This window comes from Pelobates fuscus, chromosome 7, assembly GCF_036172605.1.
Source record: "Pelobates fuscus isolate aPelFus1 chromosome 7, aPelFus1.pri, whole genome shotgun sequence".
Classification (NCBI taxonomy): Eukaryota; Metazoa; Chordata; class Amphibia; order Anura; family Pelobatidae; genus Pelobates; species Pelobates fuscus.
The window spans coordinates 120,382,517-120,402,544 of NC_086323.1; positions in this window are offsets into that span (position 1 = coordinate 120,382,517).

Sequence of the window (20,028 nt, forward strand, 5' to 3'; positions counted from 1 at the left end):
TACGATCTGTTACACCATTTTAGTATCATAATTTTACCTATGATCAGTTTGCAACAAAGTATTCTTTACCAACTACAGCAGCAAAATGATCTTTATTTGCAGAGCTAAATTAACTGGTATAGAGTACTCCTGCAACCATCAGACAGTTTATTCTTAGAGCCAGACATTAAAGCCTATTGAGATATTGATAATTACACCTCTGATATATATATATATATATATATATATATATATATATATATATTTTTTTTTTTTTTTTATAGAGTAGTTTATTGGGTTTTATATAGATAGTACATATGTGATACCTCAGAGGTACGATAGTGGTACGTCAGTAAACAGGTAATAGGCAAATATATACAGTTGGTGTTACACTTGCTGAGCACTGTGCAGAACAATTGATACACTTTATGATGCAGTTTCTTCCGTGTTCATGAGCTTGTTGTAATCATTTAGGTTTGCAATAAGAAATTATCAACATCATTAACAACAGTACCAATAAAATTTTTAGGATATCATGCACTCCTCATTATAGTATGTTGCTTACATTTGTTGGTCCTCTACGGCTCTTTAATGTATTATGAAGATAATGCCCAGTGTCATTTTTGCCTCACTATGGAGCTGCCTCATATGTCGACATTCCGATGCAACCATCACACCTCCCCAATAATTGAGATAATATATGTAAGGAATATAAGAACAATAGAAGGAGGGGATGGGGAGGGGAAACAAAACCGGAAGAGGAAAGAGGAAGGAGGGAGGGGAAGGGGTTTGAAGGTCAGTCCTGTTAGTCCCATCGTTGCAGTTCTGCACGACGGTTGGATAGTAATGAAGGTTAGGTTGGCCAGTGATGGCAGTCTGTGTGTACCACTTATCCCATGACTCCCATGCCATCACCCAGTATTGTTGTGGTGGTCTTAACTTCCTAGCTTCTGTTTCGTATCTTTTGGTCATTTGTATTGCACTTATGCATTGCATTAGGTCTGGAGGCTGTGTTTTTAGCCACTTTTTGCTGATGGCTGCCAGAGCGGCAACAATCACGTGATACATTAAATATTGTTCTGTTTTTGTGTAAGTGAGTGGCATTATTATTAGTAGGTACGTTTCAGGTCTATGTGGGGGCGTTTTCCCTATCAGTTCAGAGATAATGGTTGAGATTTCTCCCCAAAATGTTTGGATGAGAGGACAAGCCCACCAAATGTGGATCATTGTCCCTTTGTCCTGTAGGCATCTCCAGCATACTTCTGGTTTGGTTTGGTCCATTTTATGTAGCCTAGAGGGTACCATGTGCCATCGGTATAGTATTTTCCTACATGTTTCCACATGGGCTGTGTTGAGTGTGAGGTGCTTGTGTGCTCGTAGTAGGCCACGTCTCAGTGGGTATGGTGCATTTCATGTCTGTTTCCCATGCCGTCATAAATTTCAGTGTTCCTATTTTATCTCCGTTCATGAGTGTATTATATAGGAAGGATAAACTCTTTTGTGGTGGTTTTGGTGCCAGGCATGCTTTCTCTAGTGCAGCTATAATGTCGTCATGTGAGGGTTTGTTATTTCGTCTAGCCCATTTTGCCACCCAGGAGCTCATCTGTAGATATGAGAAGTAGGAGTGGGAGGGGAGGTGGAATTTTTGTGTCAAAAGACTCAAAAGAGTCAATATTATCTCTGATCATCACGTTGGACAGGGAGGTAGCTCCTCGTGTATGCCATATGCCCCAGTTAAAGCCCGGGATCAGAAGCCCCAAAGCCTGGATTCGCAACGCTGGTGATGTGTATGGTGCCGGGCAATGTTTTTTTATTAGTTTGTCCCATGCTTGGAGGGACGCCTCCGTTGTTGGACACATATCTTTAAATTTCGGTCTTTGGTGTTTCGGTAGCCAAGCTAAGGCAGCGAGTGGAAAGCCACCCGTCTGATCAGTTTCTATGTGGCTCCATGGAGGTGTTGTTGTGTGATGAAAGGATGCAATAATTGGGCTGATCATGGCCACTATATGGTATTTTGATATGCAATTTATGTAATATCATCATTTTTACCGCAGCTATCCTGCCTGTCCAGGATATGTATTTGCCCTTCCAGCTATGTATTTGTTGATGGATTTCTTTGAGCAGCTTTACATAATTGGTTTTGTAGAGCTTATGTGGTTTACATGTGAGGTGTACGCCCAAAAATGTAAGATGGTCATATCATATGAATATTCCTTCCATAGTGAGTCCTGTTGTGTTTTGGTTAGATGAAAGCCCATAGCCTGTGTCTTTGCTACATTCAGTTTATAGTATGTACTGTCGCTAAATCTTTTGATTATGTTTTGTAATGTGGGTATGGATATTTCTGGTTTTGACAATGTTAGCATCACATCGTCCGCGAACATGGTGATTTTGTGTGGGTGTCCCCCTACTTCTATGCCATATATGTTCTGACTTTCTCTAATCTTCTGTGCTAGCGGTTCTAAAGCGAGGATGTATAGCAGTGGGGAGAGTGGGCAGCCCTGCCTGGAACCATTTGTTATTTTGAACAGCTTAGAAACGAATCCGCCATTTGCTATTCTTGCTGTCGGATTTTTGTATAAACTCGAGACTAGGGAGATGAAACTTTGGGGAAATCCGAATTTCTGTAACACTGTTTTGAGGTATCCCCAGTGCAGCCTGTCAAACGCTTTTTCAGCATCTAGTGACAATACCACACTGGGGCACCCTTGCTTTTGGATCTTGTGGAAGATATTTAGTACTTTCCTAGTTCCATCTGAGCCCTGTCGTCCCCGCACGAATCCAACCTGGTCATTACAGATGAGCGTTGGCAGAATGTTCCCCAGCCTATTAGCGTATATTTTTGCTAACATTTTCAGGTCTGTGTTTAATAGTGATATGGGGAGTAGGTTTTGGCATTTGTTTGGCGGTTTGCCTGGTTTAGGTAGTGTCGTTATATGCGCTGACAGCATCTCTTTTGGGATGTCACCTGTGCCGACAATATGGTTATATAGCTGTTCCAGTCTGGGTATTACTATGTGTGCGTAGGTCTTATAATATATATTTGTATAGCCATCAGGCCCTGGCGACTTTCCTTTTGGTAAGTTGTTTATTGTGTTAGCTATTTCTGCCTGTGTAATTTTCTCTTCCAATACTTGACGATCCCTATGGGAGAGTGTGGGTAAGCTGGTTCCTTCCAGGAAGCTGGCAATGTCAGCTGGTTGTGGCTGGTGGGTGTGGGTGTCATTTTGTAGGTTATATAACGAGTCATAATACTCTGCCATCATATCATGAATGTCTTGGGGATTGTAGGTTTTGATCCCCTGTGCGTTTATGAGGTATGGTATTTTTGCATTTTGCCTTTTGTGTCGCAATTGTGATGCTAGAGTCTTCCCTGCCCTATTCCCTTGGGTGTATGTGTTTAGTTTTAACTTGTGGGTTATGTTCGCTCTAGTTTGTAATTGTATGTCGTTAAGTTTTCCTTTTAATGAATCTATTATGGATTGCGTTGTGGGCGAGGGATGCAGAATCTGTTTGTTTGTCTTGTCTCTAAGGGACTTTAGGAGTTCCGTATATTCCTGTTTTGCCCTCTTATTGAGATAGGATTGTCTACTGATTGCTATGCCTCTTATGACTGCCTTGTGGGCCTCCCACAGGATAGTCGGTGTAATCGTAGGTGTATCGTTATCGCGGAAGTAAAAAGCTATGTCCTCTGCTAGCTTATCTTGGAATTGTTTGTTGTATAGTAGTGTGTCGTTAAGGTGCCATGGTGGTTTCCCTCTAGAGGTGAAAGTATCCCGTAGCGTCATTTGTACTGGGGCATGGTCCCACCATACAATATTACCTATTTCGCTCCGAATCACATTGGGCAGGAGATCTCCCGAGACGAATACGTAATCTATTCTAGTGTATGTGCCATGTACTTGAGAGTAAAATGTGAATTCCCTGTCGTTGGGGTGTAGTGTTCTCCATGTGTCGTAGAGGTTATGTTCTACTAGTAACTTTGTTATTTCCTTGGCCTGTTTTCTTAAAATTTTGGTTCGTGGGGAGTCTGCCGAGACCGTGGTATCTAGTCTTGTTTGTAGTATATGATTAAGGTCCCCACAGAGAATTTTGCGAGTGTGTTGTTCAGTGGGGAGTTTTGCTAACACTTTGTGTAGAAAATTCAGTTGATTTTGATTAGGGCCGTATATGCCTACGATGGTGTAGATTGCATCATTGAGTGTGCAATGTATGATCAGGTATCTACCCTGCAAATCTTTCTTGAGCTGTAGGAGGTCGAAAGATAGCGACTTGTGTATTAAAATTGTGACACCCCTCGCTTTGGAGGAGTAAGTGGAGTGGTATTGTGTGGGATAGTCTTTTGTCGCGAGGGCAGGTACCTTATTGTGTGTGAAGTGTGTTTCCTGAATGCATACTATGTCTGCTTTAGATTGTTTTGCTTCTTCCGTTAGGAGTCGCCTCTTGTGTGGTGTGTTTAATCCTTTTGCGTTAATGGTTATTATTTTCATATTCTATGGGTAGTTCCTGGAATTTGCTTGATATTGCACCGTTTTGTTCGTTTTTTGGCCCCTATAAGGGTTAATTGAGTTGAGCGACAGGAGTGATACTCTTGTGAGCAGTGATATAGCGTCAGTATAGTAATATGGTATTGTTGATCCATATCTGACCTTACGTGGTAAAAGTTCGGAGGGGAGTAACTAGGGTAGGGTGGGGGAGGAGGAACTATATACAAGATGTCTCTTCCAGAGACAGTACGTGGGAAATCCACTGTACGAGGGTTAGAAGAGAATATTATCTCCATTACGTGGCTATTGGGCTGAAAGTGCTGGAAGAAAAAAAAGAAAGCCACCGTCCCCAGAGTCCTAGTTGTGTGATGCTTCCGGGCCAGGCTGAGTAGTTTAACATAATGGTTTTTTTTTGTTTGTTTTTTTCTCTTGTAAAATTTTGGGTTGAAACTAATTGGTTTGTGAGATCTGTTCTGATTGTCAGGGACCGTGCATTCCCCCCCCCCCCCCCTTTTGACCTGCATTGCCTGTTATCGTCTTCCCCCCCACCCGGAAGTTCCCATCCGCGGCAGACGCAGCACATACCTCCCGTCTCACCGCAAATGGGAACCCACCAAACGTCACTCTCGACACTTCCTCCCCACCGTCATGTCACATGTAGTTGGTTTAGTCGAAGCCTGTCCGCCCACCCTCCATGTGGTTCGTTTCTTAGAATTGGTACTTCCAATGAATTAAGAGGAATCTGGGGCGGCGGCCTGATGAGGGGCCCCATCCCAGCCTCTCTTTACCAAACCGAGGCCCCCGCCAACCGCCACTGCTCTGCGTGTGCTTCGTAGCAGGGGGAGGCTAGGCCCCGGCCCAGCGCCGCGCCATCGCGGTCCGCTGGAAGTTGAGTCCCCCCACGGCCGCCCAGTCCCCGCCCTCTGGTTATGGAGGCTGTGTGGTATCCCAGTCCCTGAGTGCCCGTCACGGTTGCCCCGGGGCAGCAGGTCTGCGAGGTCCGCACCAGTCGCCATGGGCTAGGTGTCTCCCTGTCCCTATTGGGGAACAGGGTCTGCCCCGTTTCTCCACCCCGCCCAGCGTTGCACATCTGTATTAGCAGAACGTAAGCCCCATTTCATGCCAGAAATAGGAGGACACACCGTACATTTCCGATAGTCTCTCTGCCTCTTCACCTCCCATATATGCATTTGGGTCTGTTTCTCAAACTTTCAAGATCCCCTGTGTTTCGCTGTGTAAGGTGGGCCCTCCCCACCGGGCTGTGGGAAAGCACTAGACGGCGTCTGGCCTAAAGGCCTCACCCCAGCCGCGCACACACCCGACCAAGGCCCCCGCATGACGCCACTGCTCTGCGCACGCTTCGTTGCAGGGCGCAGCTACTCCCCGGCCCGGTGCCGCGCGGCCCCGGGTTAGCGGATGTCTGGGTCATAGTAAGCCACTAGGTGTCTATGTTTTTGAGAGGAAGGTTTCTCGAAGTACTGGCACACATCTACCTGTCTCAATTCCCCCCTAGCCAGCGAACCTTTGGAGCCCGAGGGGCTTGTGGCATTTTTCAGGGATTATGGGATTCTCAATCTCTTACGGTATACAGTGACCGCCATATTCCTACCCCCCACCCGGCATTGCATATCTGTAGCAGCTATATCATCAACCCCACACTGAATCGTAGACAGGAAGACATATATCATACATGCCCATTCCTCCCGCCACCCCTTCATACCACATTTAGTTAGTTAGGTTAATGTCCATCCGCCACAGTCCTGAGTGATCCATTATGGGGAGTTTGTGTTTTCATTTGGCATGGGGGAGATCCCGGGCGGCAGCTGACCATGAGGCTTTGTCCCTCTCCGGCCACGCTCGCGCAGGGCCGAGGCCCCCGCTGGCCGCCACTGCTCTGCGCATTACAGGGGGCCACTGCACAGCCGCGGGTCCATGGAAGTCCTGACACTGTTGGGGTCACGTAACTGCTTCAGGGGAGGAGGGCTATACAGGTCCCCGATCCATATTAAATTGTCCCGGTTACCTTTAAGCCAGTGAGTCAACTGACTTAGTGTCTCTTTTGCTGTTTTTTCTTCCAATCAGTAGGGAGCTGTCCAGGAGATGAGGCCGCCGAGGCTGGTTTGTTTTCAGCGATTCCCCAGGCTTGTAATTTCTTAAGGCCTTCTCCCGGTGAATATAATACGGTGGTTTCTCCATCCCTGGTAACGATGATCTTGGTGGGGAAGCCCCACCTATAGCGCACTCCATCGGTTCTCAGCGCACTTGTGACCTGCTGGAATTCCCTCAGTTTTTGGAGGGTCGCAGAGGAGAGATCAGCATATATCTTAACTGTAGGGTAGTCGTCCGGCGGGGTAGTTCGCAGCCTGTTGCTCCTCAGCACATGTTCTTTAATATGGTGGTAGTGAGCGCAGAGGAGTATGTCCCTTGGTACCGCTTGCGGAAGATGGCGCGGTTTCGGGACACGGTGTGCGCGGTCCACCAGCAGCATGTCCGTAGGAACCTCTGGGACGTAGGCATGTAAGAGGCCTAGGACGTAAGCAGGTAGGTCCTTGTTTGTGATCTCCTCCGGGACCCCCCTAAGTCGCAAGTTGTTTCGGCGGGACCGGTCCTCTAAATCCGCCATCTTCTCCTCCATCAGGTGAACTTTGTTAGCCAATTGTTCCACGTGCGTGGCTAAGTCGTTGTGGGCTGTGGCGAATTCATCGCACTTGTCTTCCACATGCGACGTTCTTTTGCCCAATTCTTGTAGATCCTTTCTCAAGGAGTCCGCTGTATGTTGCCACGTAGATATCAGTTTGCTTGAAAGTTTTTCCAGGGCTTTGGTGATTTGCGAGGTTTCTGTGGGAGTTCCCGGCCCGCAGCTCGGTATGCCGTCGTCGGAGTCTTGGACACTCGAGGCCTTTGCGGCCTGCACCTTCGTGGCATTGGGAGGTTGTTTAGAGCAGAAAAAAATGCTTTTATCTGGCTTTGCCGTGGTCTTGGTGCTTTTACGTTGTGACATTTTGCTGTTCTGGGGTCCGATGCAGCTTTCTTGTTAGTTGATTAAATCGGATTAGGAGTCCATGTGCCAGAGCAAGAGTTCTAAGCGTCCATCTTGCTCCGTTGGTAGCCACGCCCTCACGCCTCTGATATTTTGATACTGTCTGAAATATTATTTGAGTGTCTTAATTTTGTTTATTTGCAAACAGAGTATTCTTTACAAAATACAGCAGCAAACGATCTATATTTGTAAAGCCTGATTAATTGTAATAGAGTACTCCTGTCAAGTTGCAATAAGCAGACAACCATTAGACAGTTTCTATTTCAGAGCCAGATACCTTAGGCCATCCAGACACTGCTAACCATGCCTCTGATATTTAGATACTGTCTGCTAGGTTTTTAAATCTTATCTTTCTCACATTATCTCTTTACGTCTTGGTATACACATATCTAGACGCACCAAGATTATATGTGTAAAAGATCACTTTGTATTTCTTTCACTATTAAAAGTTATATTGTAGAGCATATCTGTTTAGGCAGTGTTCTTTCTCCTTTCTCTTCAACCTAAATTGGCAAAGGCCTCCCATTGGTCCCTGTCATGCCACACATACACTTACCTTTTCGGGGCGTGGATATGACAGGGGCCAATCAAAATAGATGTTAAGGTATATATACTCAACTTTTTCCCTTAGTTTCTTGCCCTATTGTGGTTTCTGTTTCAGTTCCCTTTAGCGCTTGTTGTGTTCAGTTGTGTTCCTTCGTACTTGACCTTGGCTTTGTTTCTGACTACGTTATCTCATTATCCTTATCTGTTCTGTTTGCCGGCTTGCTGTTTACTGTGTACCAGACCCCGGCTAGTCCTAGTTTACGCTGTGTCTTTGTGCCCTTGACCTCGGATCGCTCCTGACTCTGTACTCCTCTCATATACGTCGAGTCCGGACATTCTAAGGTCCCGTAGACTTATCTCCCCTCTGTGTTGTCTTCTGTTGTGTTGAATCCTGCGCGTTGGGGTATATTTTCGTTACAGCGTCCCACTATTGCTGTCTCTACAGACCTCCAGAGTTTAGATACTCCTTGCTTGGTCCATTCCGTTATTTTATGGACATGTGTCGCCAGGTAATATTGTCTAAAGTCAGGCAGGGCCAGTCCACCCTCTGCCTTCGGGCATGTGAGGGTGTCGTGGCTAATCCTGACTTTGGTTTTGTTCAAGATAAGTTTTAGTACCAGTGTGCTGAGGGAAGTGAAGTAAGCTTCAGGGATAGTGATGGGTAATGTCTGGAATAAGTAGAGTATTTGAGGTAGAAGAGTCATCTTCACTGTCCCTATCCTACCGAACCAGGATATGCCAGGCCTGGACCAGTCCTCTAGGTCCCTATACACCCTGGTTAGGATGGAGTGAAAGTTCGCTTTGTAGAGTTCTGTGAGATCCTTAGTTTTTCAAGGAGGACTCTGCCCATTTGAAGGGGTGTTTGTAGCGCAACTCTTTCTCTAACTTTCGGGTTATGGAGATATTCAGGATGGTTGATTTTGTGTAATTTATTTTGAGATTTGAGATGTTGCCGTATGTTTCGAATTCTGTCATGATTGTGGGGAGAGATACCACAGGCTTCATCACAAAGAATAGTAAGTCATCGGCTCATGGAGCTCATGTATCTGGGGATTTTGTCGCACTGCATTAATGAAGGGTTCAAGGGCCAGGACAAAGAGCAGTGAGAGGGAGGTGTCAGGATCGGGACAGGGATCCAACACGCAGAGTACAAACAGTAGCCAGATACGTATACCGGACCTTAGAATGGCCGGACTAACGTAAGTAGTACCGTATAGAATGGTCAAAGACAAGCCGAGGTCGAGGGTAACAGAAGACAGGTAAGCGAGAGACAAGCCGAATCAAGGGTAACAGAGATAAGCAGAGTAAGGTAAACAAGCCGGGTCAAAACCAAAAGGGATAATAGAATACACAAGCACTGAGTGACTAGAACAAGCTAGAACCACGACAGGGCAATGAGCTAATGAAGGAAGCTCTGTTAAATACCCTGTTCAGAGCAGTAACCACACATCCGAGACGTCCTGATTGGTCCTGCAGCAATTGACTGACAGGTCGATCCGGGGGAGTGTCCTGATGATGACTTCCTGCCTAGATGGTGTAAAAGGCAGTCACTCCTTCGCGGCCGGCCTTGCATGACTGGATAGACCGCGGGGAAGGGAGTCATCAGACCGTCTGGATGGTGGAACAGCTAAGTCTCTACCTCCTTTGGAGGTAGAGACCACAGGTACCCTGACAGTACCCCCCCTCTCAGATACGCCCACCGGGCGGAATGAACCGGGACGAGATGGGAAGCGAGAGTGATACGCCCTGCGGAGACGGGGAGCATGAACATCCTCATGAGGTACCCAACTCCTCTCCTCAGGACCATATCCCTTCCAATCAACCAGATATTGTACTCTCCCCCGGGAGATTCGAGAATCAATAATAGAGTTGACCTCATACTCCTCCTGACCCTCCACCTGAATGGAGCGAGGAGGGGCTATTGTGGAGGAAAATCTGTTACATATGAGTGGTTTCAGCAATGAAACGTGAAACGAGTTCGGAATGCGTAAGGTATTAGGAAGAGCTAGACGATACGCAACCGGATTGATACGGGTCAGCACCCTGTAGGGTCCAATATAACGAGGAGCGAACTTCATGGAGGGCACTTTTAAACGGATGTTCCTCGTGCTCAGCCATACCCTATCACCTGGAACAAAGACCGGAGCCGCCCTTCTACGTTTATCAGCGTGTTTCTTGACCAACATAGAGTTGTGCACAAGCATTTGTCGAGTTTGATCCCACAACTTCCTCAAATTGGCAACATGAACATCAACCGACGGCACCCCCTGGGAAGGAGAATCCGAAGGAAGAATAGACGGATGAAAACCATAATTCCTGAAGAAGGGGCTTGAATGAGTAGAATCGCAAACGAGATTGTTGTGTGCAAACTCCGCCCAAGGAATCAAACCAACCCAATCATCCTGGTGTTCAGAAACAAAGCATCGTAAATATTGTTCAATTTTCTGGTTGGTACGTTCAGCAGCTCCGTTAGACTGAGGATGATAGGCAGAAGAAAAGTTTAATTTAATACCAAGTTGAGAGCAGAAGGACCTCCAAAAGCGGGAAACAAATTTGGAGCCTCTGTCCGATACAATTTGAGAGGGTATCCCATGTAGGCGAAAAATCTCCTTGGCGAATATCTCTGCCAATTCAGGAGAAGACGGAAGTTTAGGCAGGGGAATGAAGTGTGCCATCCTAGTAAACCTGTCAACCACGGTGAGGATAACAGTCTGTCTTTTAGAGATAGGTAGATCGACAATAAAGTCCATGGCCAAACAGGACCATGGTCTCTCTGGAACCTCCAAGGGTTGCAGGAGTCCACATGGAAGCGTATGGGGTTGTTTGGTTTTAGTACAAACTTCACATGCAGCGATGAACTCCTCAACATCCCTCCGTAAAGTAGACCATCAGAAGTCCTTAGAGATCAAGGCGTAAGTTTTGTGAATACCAGGATGTCCCGCCATCTTGCTATTATGTAAACACTGTAAAAGTTCCAGTTGAAAAGCAGGAGGAACGAAATGACGACCCGCAGGGGTCTGTTTAGGTGCGAGATGTTGCAACTTAATGATCTCGGCCAGTAATGGAGAATGAATCCTGAGATTCGTATTAGCAATGATATTGCACTTCGGAACTATAGAAGAAAGAACTGGTTCAGGTACAGTAGAAGGTTCATATTGGCGAGATAATGCATCGGCTTTAGAGTTTTTAGAACCAGGTCTGAAAGTCAGTACATAATTGAAGTGAGTCAGGAATAAGGACCAACGAGCTTGTCTAGAGGATAAGCGCTTAGCCTCCCCAATATATGACAAGTTTTTGTGGTCTGTCAAAATCGTAATAGGGTGTAGGGTCCCCTCCAACAAATGTCTCCACTCCTTTAAGGCTTTAATGACTGCTAACAGTTCCCTGTCTCCGATGTCATATCTGCTCTCAGCCCCAGAAAGTTTCCTGGAAAAAAAACCACACGGGTGTAATGGTTTATCTACCGCTAATCTTTGTGACAGAACCGCACCTACTCCTGTCTCAGAGGCATCGACCTCGAGTAGAAACGGCAAAGTCGTATCAGGATGGACTAATATTGGAGCAGAAGCAAAAAGTTCTTTGAGCCTCTTGAAAGCAGCGAGAGCTTCAGGAGACCACGTCTTAGTTTCTGCCCCCTGTTTGGTCATATTGGTAATGGGCGCAATAATAGACGAGTAACCCTTAATGAAGCGCCTATAATAATTGGAGAAACCAATAAACCTCTGAATAGCCTTGAGTCCCTTAGGTAATGGCCAATCTAAAATAGACTGGAGTTTGTCAGGGTCCATCTTAAAACCTTCCCCAGAAATCACGTAACCAAGAAAATCTATCTGAGACTGATCAAAGCTGCATTTTTCCAATTTACAGTATAGACCATGTTGCAGAAGTTTCTGTAATACCGCTCTGACCTGTCTATGGTGAGTTTCAATCTCCCTAGAGTGTATCAGTATGTCGTCTAGGTAGACAATGACACAATCATGTTGAAACTCCCTAAGTACCTCATTAATCAGATCCTGAAATACTGCAGGAGCATTGCAAAGTCCAAACGGCATAACTGTGTATTCATAGTGACCGTACCGAGTATTGAACGCCGTCATCCACTCGTGTCCCTGCTGGACTCTCACCAAATTATATGCCCCTCTGAGATCTAACTTGGTGAAGATTTTGGAGCCCTTAAGACGATCAAATAACTCGGTAATAAGTGGAATAGGATAGGCATTTCTGACAGTTATTTTATTCAAGCCTCGGTAATCGATACAAGGTCTCAGCGTGCCATCCTTTTTCTTAACGAAAAAGAACCCAGCCCCGGCCGGGGAAGAAGACCCCCTAATGAATCCCTTTTCTAAATTCTCCCGAATATACTCCTCTAGAACCAAGTTTTCCTGAACAGACAAAGGATATACATGGCCCCTCGGAGGCATAGTCCCAGGTAGAAGCTTAATTTTACAATCAAATGGCCTGTGTGGCGGCAAAGAATCGGCATTCTTCTTGTCAAATACTGCCTTTAAGTCTAGGTAAAGGTCTGGTATCTGTCTTTCTGTGGACTGAATAGGAGTCTCAGGTATGTTAACATTAGCTAATGGAGAAACTTTGCATAAACACCTATCCTGGCAACCCTGGCCCCACGAGAGTATCTCCCCTAACTCCCAATCGATAATAGGGTTATGTTTCTTCAACCATGGGTACCCCAGAACTATGGGAACGGAAGGGGATGAAATGAGCAAAAGAGATAAATTCTCCACGTGTAGGATACCAACATTTAAACTAATGGGTATGGTTTCACGAAAGATAACAGGGTCTAGTAGTGGTCTACCATCTATGGCCTCAACGGCCAAGGGTTAGCTGGGATGGGAAATTGTTCTTAATAGCAAAGGCTTGGTCGATAAAATTCTCAGCAGCACCGGAATCTATCAATGCCATAGCCCTTACTACTTCCTTCTCCCAAGTTAAGGAAACTGGTAGCAGAAGCCTGTGATCTTTATAATTAGGAGTAGAGGACAAAATAGAAACACCCAAGGCTTGTCCTCTAGAGAGACTTAGATGCGAGCGTTTCCCGGACGGTTAGGACAGTTCGAGAGTAAATGACCCTTGGCTCCACAATACATACACAAACCCTCTCTTCTCCTGTACTGTCTTTCCTCCTCAGAGAGGCGGGTATAACCTATCTGCATAGGTTCAGGAAGCAAAGATACCGTGGAGTCAGGACTTGGAAAAGCGGGGTCTAACCTTTTGCTATCTTGCAGGTGTATCCATGCTGTGGTTTTTACTAGAAATGTCTTTAAAAAGCTGTACATTGTACTGGTTATCACTAGTGATGTACCGAACTGTTCGCTGGCGAATAGTTCCTGGCGAACAAAGCGTGTTCGCGTTCGCCGCCGCAGGCGAACACATGCGCGGTTCGATCCGCCCCCTATTCGTCATCATTGAGCAAACTTTGACCCTGTGCCTCACGGTCAGCAGACACATTCCAGCAAATTAGCAGCTGGACCCTCCCACCGCCCTCCCAGCATCCATTTTAGATTCATTCTGAAGCTGCATTCTTAGTGAGAGGAGGGAAAGTGTAGCTGCTGCTCATTAGATAGGGAAATTGATAGCTAGGCTAGGGTATTCAGTGTCCACTACAGTCCTGAAGGACTCATCTGATCTCTGCTGTAAGAACAGCACCCCAAAAAGCCCTTTTTAGGGCTAGAACATCAGTCTGCTTTTTTTTTTCTGTGTAATATAATTGCAGTTGCCTGCCTGCCAGCTTCTGTGTCAGGCTCACAGTGGATACTGTGCCCATTTGCCCAGTGCCACCACTCATATATGGTGTCACAATAGCAAAAGCATGACATTTAAAAAGAAACAAATTTTTTTCACTGTAATAGTTTGAAGAGCAGTTAGTTGCCTGCCAGCTTCTGTGTCAGGCTCAGTGGATACTGTGCCCATTTGCCCAGTGCCACCACTCATATCTGGTGTCACAATATCTTAAGCTTGACATTTAAAAATAAAACATTTTTCTTCACTGTAATAGATTGAAGAGCAGTTAGTTGCCTGCCAGCTTCTGTGTCAGGCTCACAGTGGATACTGTGCCCATTTGCCCAGTGCCACCACACATATCTGGTGTCACAATAGCAAAAGCTTGACATTTAAAAAGAAAAAAAAATGTTCACTGTAATAGATTGAAGAGTTGCCTGCCAGCTTCTGTGTCAGGCTCAGTGGATACTGTGCCCATTTGCCCAGTGCCACCACTCATATCTGGTGTCACAATATCTTAAGTTTGACATTTAAAAATAAAAACATTTTTTCACTGTAATAGATTGAAGAGCAGTTAGTTGCCTGCCAGCTTCTGTGTCAGGCTACCGGTGGATACTGTGCCCATTTGCCCAGTGCCACCACTCATATCTGGTGTGACTATAGCAAGCCTTTAAAAACAAAAAAAATGTTTCACTGTAAGCTAATAGCAGTTAGTTGACTGCAAGTGTCTGGGTGTCAGGCCTTCAGCGTGTGCTCTGCCAACTTCAGCAAGTGTACTTTGCCACTCATATCTGGTGTCTCTATAGCGTGCCTTTACAAAGAAAAAACTGTTTTCACTGTTATAGATTGAATAGCATTAAGTTGTCTTCAAGCGGGTGTGTCAGGCCTACAGCGTGTACTCTGCAGACCTCTGCCATTGCACATTGCCACTCATATCTGGTGTCACAATAGCGTGCATTTAAAACCAAAAAACTTTTTTTCACAGTTATAGATTGAATAGCAGTTAGTTGTCTTCAAGCGGGTGTGTCAGGCCTACAGTGTGTACTCTGCAGACCTCTGCCATTGCACATTGCCACTCATATCTGTTGTCACAATAGCGTGCATTTAAAACCAAAAAATTTTTTTCACTGTTATAGATTGAATAGCAGTTAGTTGTCTTCAAGCGAGTGTGTCAGGCCTACAGCCACTGCACAGTGCCACTCATATCTGGTCTATGTCTCAGGCAGGCAGCATTACACACATGGACGTACGGTGTGATGATGATGATGTTGTACCCGCTGCTGCTTTCTTTGCTGAGTTGTCAGATACAAGTGAAACGGTTGATGATGACGATGTGTCCATGGATGTCACGTGGGTGCCCGCTAGAAGAGAAGAAGAACAGGGGGAAAGTTCAGATGGGAAGACAGAGAGGAGGAGGAAACTTGTTGGAAGCAGGGGGTGGTCGTCGCAAGGAGCTAGTGGCATAGTCAGACAGCATGCATCGGCACCCGGGGTCAGCCCGACAGCAGGCCAATCAACGCATGTTGTGTCCACCACCAGAAATCCGTCATTGCAGAGCTCAGCAGTGTGGCATTTTTTTGTGTGTCTGCCTGTGACAACAGCGATGCCATTTGCAACCTGTGCCAAAAGAAACTGAGTCGTGGGAAGTCCAACACCCACCTAGGCAGGTGCGGACTGACCGGTCGGGCACTTTGGACATGGTCCGAGGGCCCGGCCGGGAGGGGGGCCCGCCATCAGGGGGCCCGGCCGCCCCTTTAAATGCTGCAGCCGCCTGAGCGCTCTGTTAAGAGCCTCAGGCGGCTGCAGCTTCTCACCTCCCCTGTAGCGTGGCCGAGCTGCTCTCCGGTCCGCGGTGCCCGGCCGGAGTGATAGGAAGGTGCACACTTGTGCATCTTCCTGTCAGTCCGGCCGGGTACAGGAAACAGAAACTCCTGTTCCGCGCGGAACAGGAGTTTCTGTTTCCTGTACCCGGCCGGACTGACAGGAAGGTGCACACTCAGTGTGCACCTTCCTATCACTCCGGCCGGGCACCGCGGACCGGAGAGCAGCTCGGCCACACTACAGGGGAGGGGGTAAAAGAAAGAGGGAGGGAGGGGGGGGAGGGGGTGGTGTAAGAAGAAAGAGGGAGGGGGGTGTAAGAAGAAAGAGGGAGGGGGGTGTAAGAAGAAAGAGGGAGGGGGGTGTAAGAAGAAAGAGGGAGGGGGGTGTAAGAAGAAAGAGGGAGGGGGAGGGGGGTGTAAGAAGAAAGAGGGAGGGGGAGGGGGGTGTAAGAAGAAAGAGGGAGGGGGAGGGGGGTGTGAGAAGAAAGAGGGAGGGGGGGTGTAAGAAGAAAGAGGGGGGTGTAAGAAGAAAGAGGGAGGGAGGGAGGGGGGTGTAAGAAGAAAGAGGGAGGGGAGGGGGTAAGAATAAAGAGGGAGGGGGTAAGAAGAAAGAGGGAGGGGGTAAGAAGAAAGAGGGAGGGGGTTAAGAAGAAAGAGGGAGGGCAGGGGGGGTAAGAAGAAAGAGGGGGTGTAAGAAGAAAGAGGGAGGGAGGGGGTAAGAAGAAAGAGGGAGGGGGTAAGAAGAAAGAGTGAGGGGGTAAGAAGAAAGAGGGAGGGGATGGGGGGTAAGAAGAAAGAGGGAGGGGGGTAAGAAGAAAGAGTGAGGGGGGTAAGAAGAAAGAGGGAGGGGATGGGAGGTAAGAAGAAAGAGTGAGGGGGTAAGAAGAAAGAGGGAGGGGAGGGGGGGTAAGAAGAAAGAGGGGGGTAAGAAGAAAGAAGGAGGAGAGGGGGGTAAGAAGAAAGAGGGAGGGGAGGGGGGTAAGAAGAAAGAGGGATGGGGTAAGAAGAAGCGGGAGGGGGTAAGAAGAAGAGGGAGGGGGGTAAGAAGAAGAAGGAACGGGGCAAGAAGAAAGAGGGAGGGAGGGGGGTAAGAAGAAAGAGGGAGGGGGTTAAGAAGAAGAGGGAGGGGGGGCGTAAGAAGAAAGAGGGAAGGGGGGTAAGAAGAAGGAGGGAGGGGGGTTTAGAAGAAAGAGGGATGGGGTTAAGAAGAAGAGGGAGGGGGGGCGTAAGAAGAAGGAGGGAGGGGGGTAAGAAGAAAGAGGGAGGGGGTAAGAAGAAAGAGGGAGGGGGTTAGAAGAAAGAGGGAGGGGGTTAGAAGAAAGAGGGAGGGGGTAAGAAGAAAGAGGGAGGGGGGTAAGAAGAGAAATGGAGGGGGGTAAGAAGAAAGAGGGAGGGGGTAAGAAGAGAAAGGGAGGGGCGGTAAGAAGAAAGAGGGAGGGGGGTAAGGAGGGAGGGGGTTAAGAAGAAGAGGGGGGGCGTAAGAAGAAAGAGGGAAGGGGGGTAAGAAGAAGGAGGGAGGGGGGTTTAGAAGAAAGAGGGAGGGGGTTAAGAAGAAGAGGGAGGGGGGGCGTAAGAAGAAAGAGGGAACGGGGGTAAGAAGAAGGAGGGAGGGGGGTAAGAAGAAAGAGGGAGGGGGTTAGAAGAAAGAGGGAGGGGGTAAGAAGAAAGAGGGAGGGGGGTACGAAGAGAAATGGAGGGGGGTAAGAAGAAAGAGGGAGGGGGTAAGAAGAGAAAGGGAGGGGCGGTAAGAAGAAAGAGGGAGGGGGGTAAGGAGGGAGGGGGGCAAGAAGAAAGAGGGAGGGAGGGGGGTAAGGAGGGAGGGGGGCAAGAAGAAAGAGGGAGGGGGGTAAGAAGAAAGAGGGGGTAAGAAGAAAGAGGGAGGGAGGGGGGTAAGGAGGGAGGGGGGCAAGAAGAAAGAGGGAGGGGGGTAAGAAGAAAGAGGGGGTAAGAAGAAAGAGGGAGGGGAGGGGGTAAGAAGAAAGAGGGAGGGGGGTAAGAAGAAAGAGGGAGAGGAGGGGAGGGGGGGTAAGAAGAAAGAGGGAGGGGGTAAGAAGAGGGGGTAGGGGGGAGTAAGAAGAGGGAGGAGTAAGAAAAGGGGGAGGGGGTAAGAAGAAAGAGGGGGGTAAGAAGAAAGAGGGGGTAAGAAGAGGGAGGGGGTAAGAAGAAAGAGGGAGGGGGGTAAGAAGAGGGAGGGGGTAAGAAGAAAGAGGGAGGGGGGTAAGAAGAGGGAGGGGGTAAGAAGAAAGAGGGAGGGGGGTAAGAAGAGAAAGGGAGGGGCGGTAAGAAGAAAGAGGGGGGTAAGAAGAAAGAGGGAGGGAGGGGGGTAAGAAGAAAGAGGGGGTAAGAAGAAAGAGGGAGGGGAGGGGGTAAGAAGAAAGAGGGAGGGGAGGGGGGTAAGAAGAAAGAGGGAGGGGGTAAGAAGAAAGAGGGAGGGGGTAAGAAGAAAGAGGGAGGGGAGGGGGTAAGAAGAAAGAGGGAGGGGAGGGGGTAAGAAGAAAGAGGGAGGGGAGGGGGTAAGAAGAAAGAGGGAGGGGGGTAAGAAGATAGAGGGGGGGTAAGAAGAGGGAGGGGGGCGTAAGAAGAGGGAGGGGGCGTAAGAAGAAAGAGGGAGGGGGGGTAAGAAGAGGGAGGGGGGGCGTAAGAAGAAAGAGGGAAGGGGGGGTAAGAAGAAAGAGGGAGGGAGGGAGGGAGGGGGGGTAAGAAGAAAGAGGGAGGGGGTAAGAAGAAAGAGAGGGGGTTAGAAGAAAGAGGGAGGGGGTAAGAAGAAAGAGGGAGGGGGGTAAGAAGAGAAATGGAGGGGGGTAAGAAGAGAAAGGGAGGGGGGTAAGAAGAAAGAGAGAGGGGGGTAAGAAGAAAGAGGGAGGGGGTAAGAAGAAAGAGGGAGGGAGGGGGTAAGAAGAAAGAGGGAGGGAGGGGGTAAGAAGAAAGAGGGAGGGAGGGGGTAAGAAGAAAGAGGGAGGGAGGGGGTAAGAAGAAAGAGGGAGGTGGGGTAAGAAGAAAGAGGGAGGGGAGGTAAAAAGAGAAAGGGAGGGGGGTAAGAAGAAAGAGGGAGGGGGGTAAGAAGAAAGAGGAAGGGGGGTAAGAAGAGAAAGGGAGGGGGGTAAGAAGAGAAAGGGAGTAAGAAGAGAAAGGGAGGGGTGGTAAGAAGAGAGAGGGAGGGGGTAAGAAGAAAGAGGGAGGGGGGTAAGAAGAAAGAGGGAGGGGGTAAGAAGAAAGAGGGAGGGAGGGGGGTAAGAAGAAAGAGGGAGGTGGGGTAAGAAGAAAGAGGGAGGGGAGGTAAGAAGAGAAAGGGAGGGGGGTAAGAAGAGAAAGGGAGGGGGGTAAGAAGAAAGATGGAGGGGAGGTAAGAAGAGAATGGGAGGGGGGTAAGAAGAGAAAGGGAGTAAGAAGAGAAAGGGAGGGGTGGTAAGAAGAGAGAGGGAGGGGGGTAAGAAGAGAAAGGGAGGGGTGGTAGAAGAGAGAGGGAGGGGGGTAAGAAGAGAGAGGGAGGGGGGTAAGAAGAGAGGGAGGGGGGGTAAGAAGAAAGGGAGGGGGAGTAAGAAGAGAGGGAGGGGGAGTAAGAAGAGAGAGAGGGGGTAAGAAGAGAGGAGGGGGAGGTAAGAAGAGAGGGGGGAGTAAGAAGGGGGTAAGAAGAGGGGGAGGGAAGAGTAAGAAGAGGGGGGTAAGAAGAGGGGGGAGGGGGGTAACAGAGGGGGGAGTAAGAAGTGGAGGGGGAGTAAGAAGAGGGGGAGTAAAAAGAGGAAGGGGGAAGTAAGAAGAGAGGGGAGGGGAGTAAGAAGAGGGGGTAGGGGGGAGTAAGAAGAGGGAGGAGTAAGAAGAGGGGGAGGGGGGAGTAAGAAGAGGGGGAGAGTAAGAAGGGGGAGCAAGAAGAGGGGGAGGGGGAGTAAGAAGAGGGGGAGAGCAAGAAGGGGGGTAAGAAGAGAGTGAGGGGGGAGTAAGAAGAGGGGGGAGTAAGAAGAGGGGGAGGGGGGAGTAAGAGGAAGGCAATTGCCCCCTCCCCTGTCCGCAGGCACTGTGCGGGCAGCCGGCAGGGGAGGGAGGAAGAGAGGACCCGGGAGCTCAGGCTTCAGCTCCTCTGGGTCCTTCTTGCACGAGCACAGATCGTTGCCACGGTTACCACGGCAACGTTACCGCTCTTGCGAGAGTAAACTCTAGCCCTGGAGCTACGTGGTGAGAGTGAACTCTAGCCCCATAAACACACTGCCCCCACACACCATACACATTCACACACTGCCCCACATACACCCACACACACCATACACATTTACACACATTGCCTCACACACAGATACCCATACACACACAGCCCCCCATACTAACATTGCCACACACATACACAGCCCCCTCATACACACATTGCCCCACACACCCTACACATTCACACACTACACCCCCTCACACACACTGAACCTTTCACACA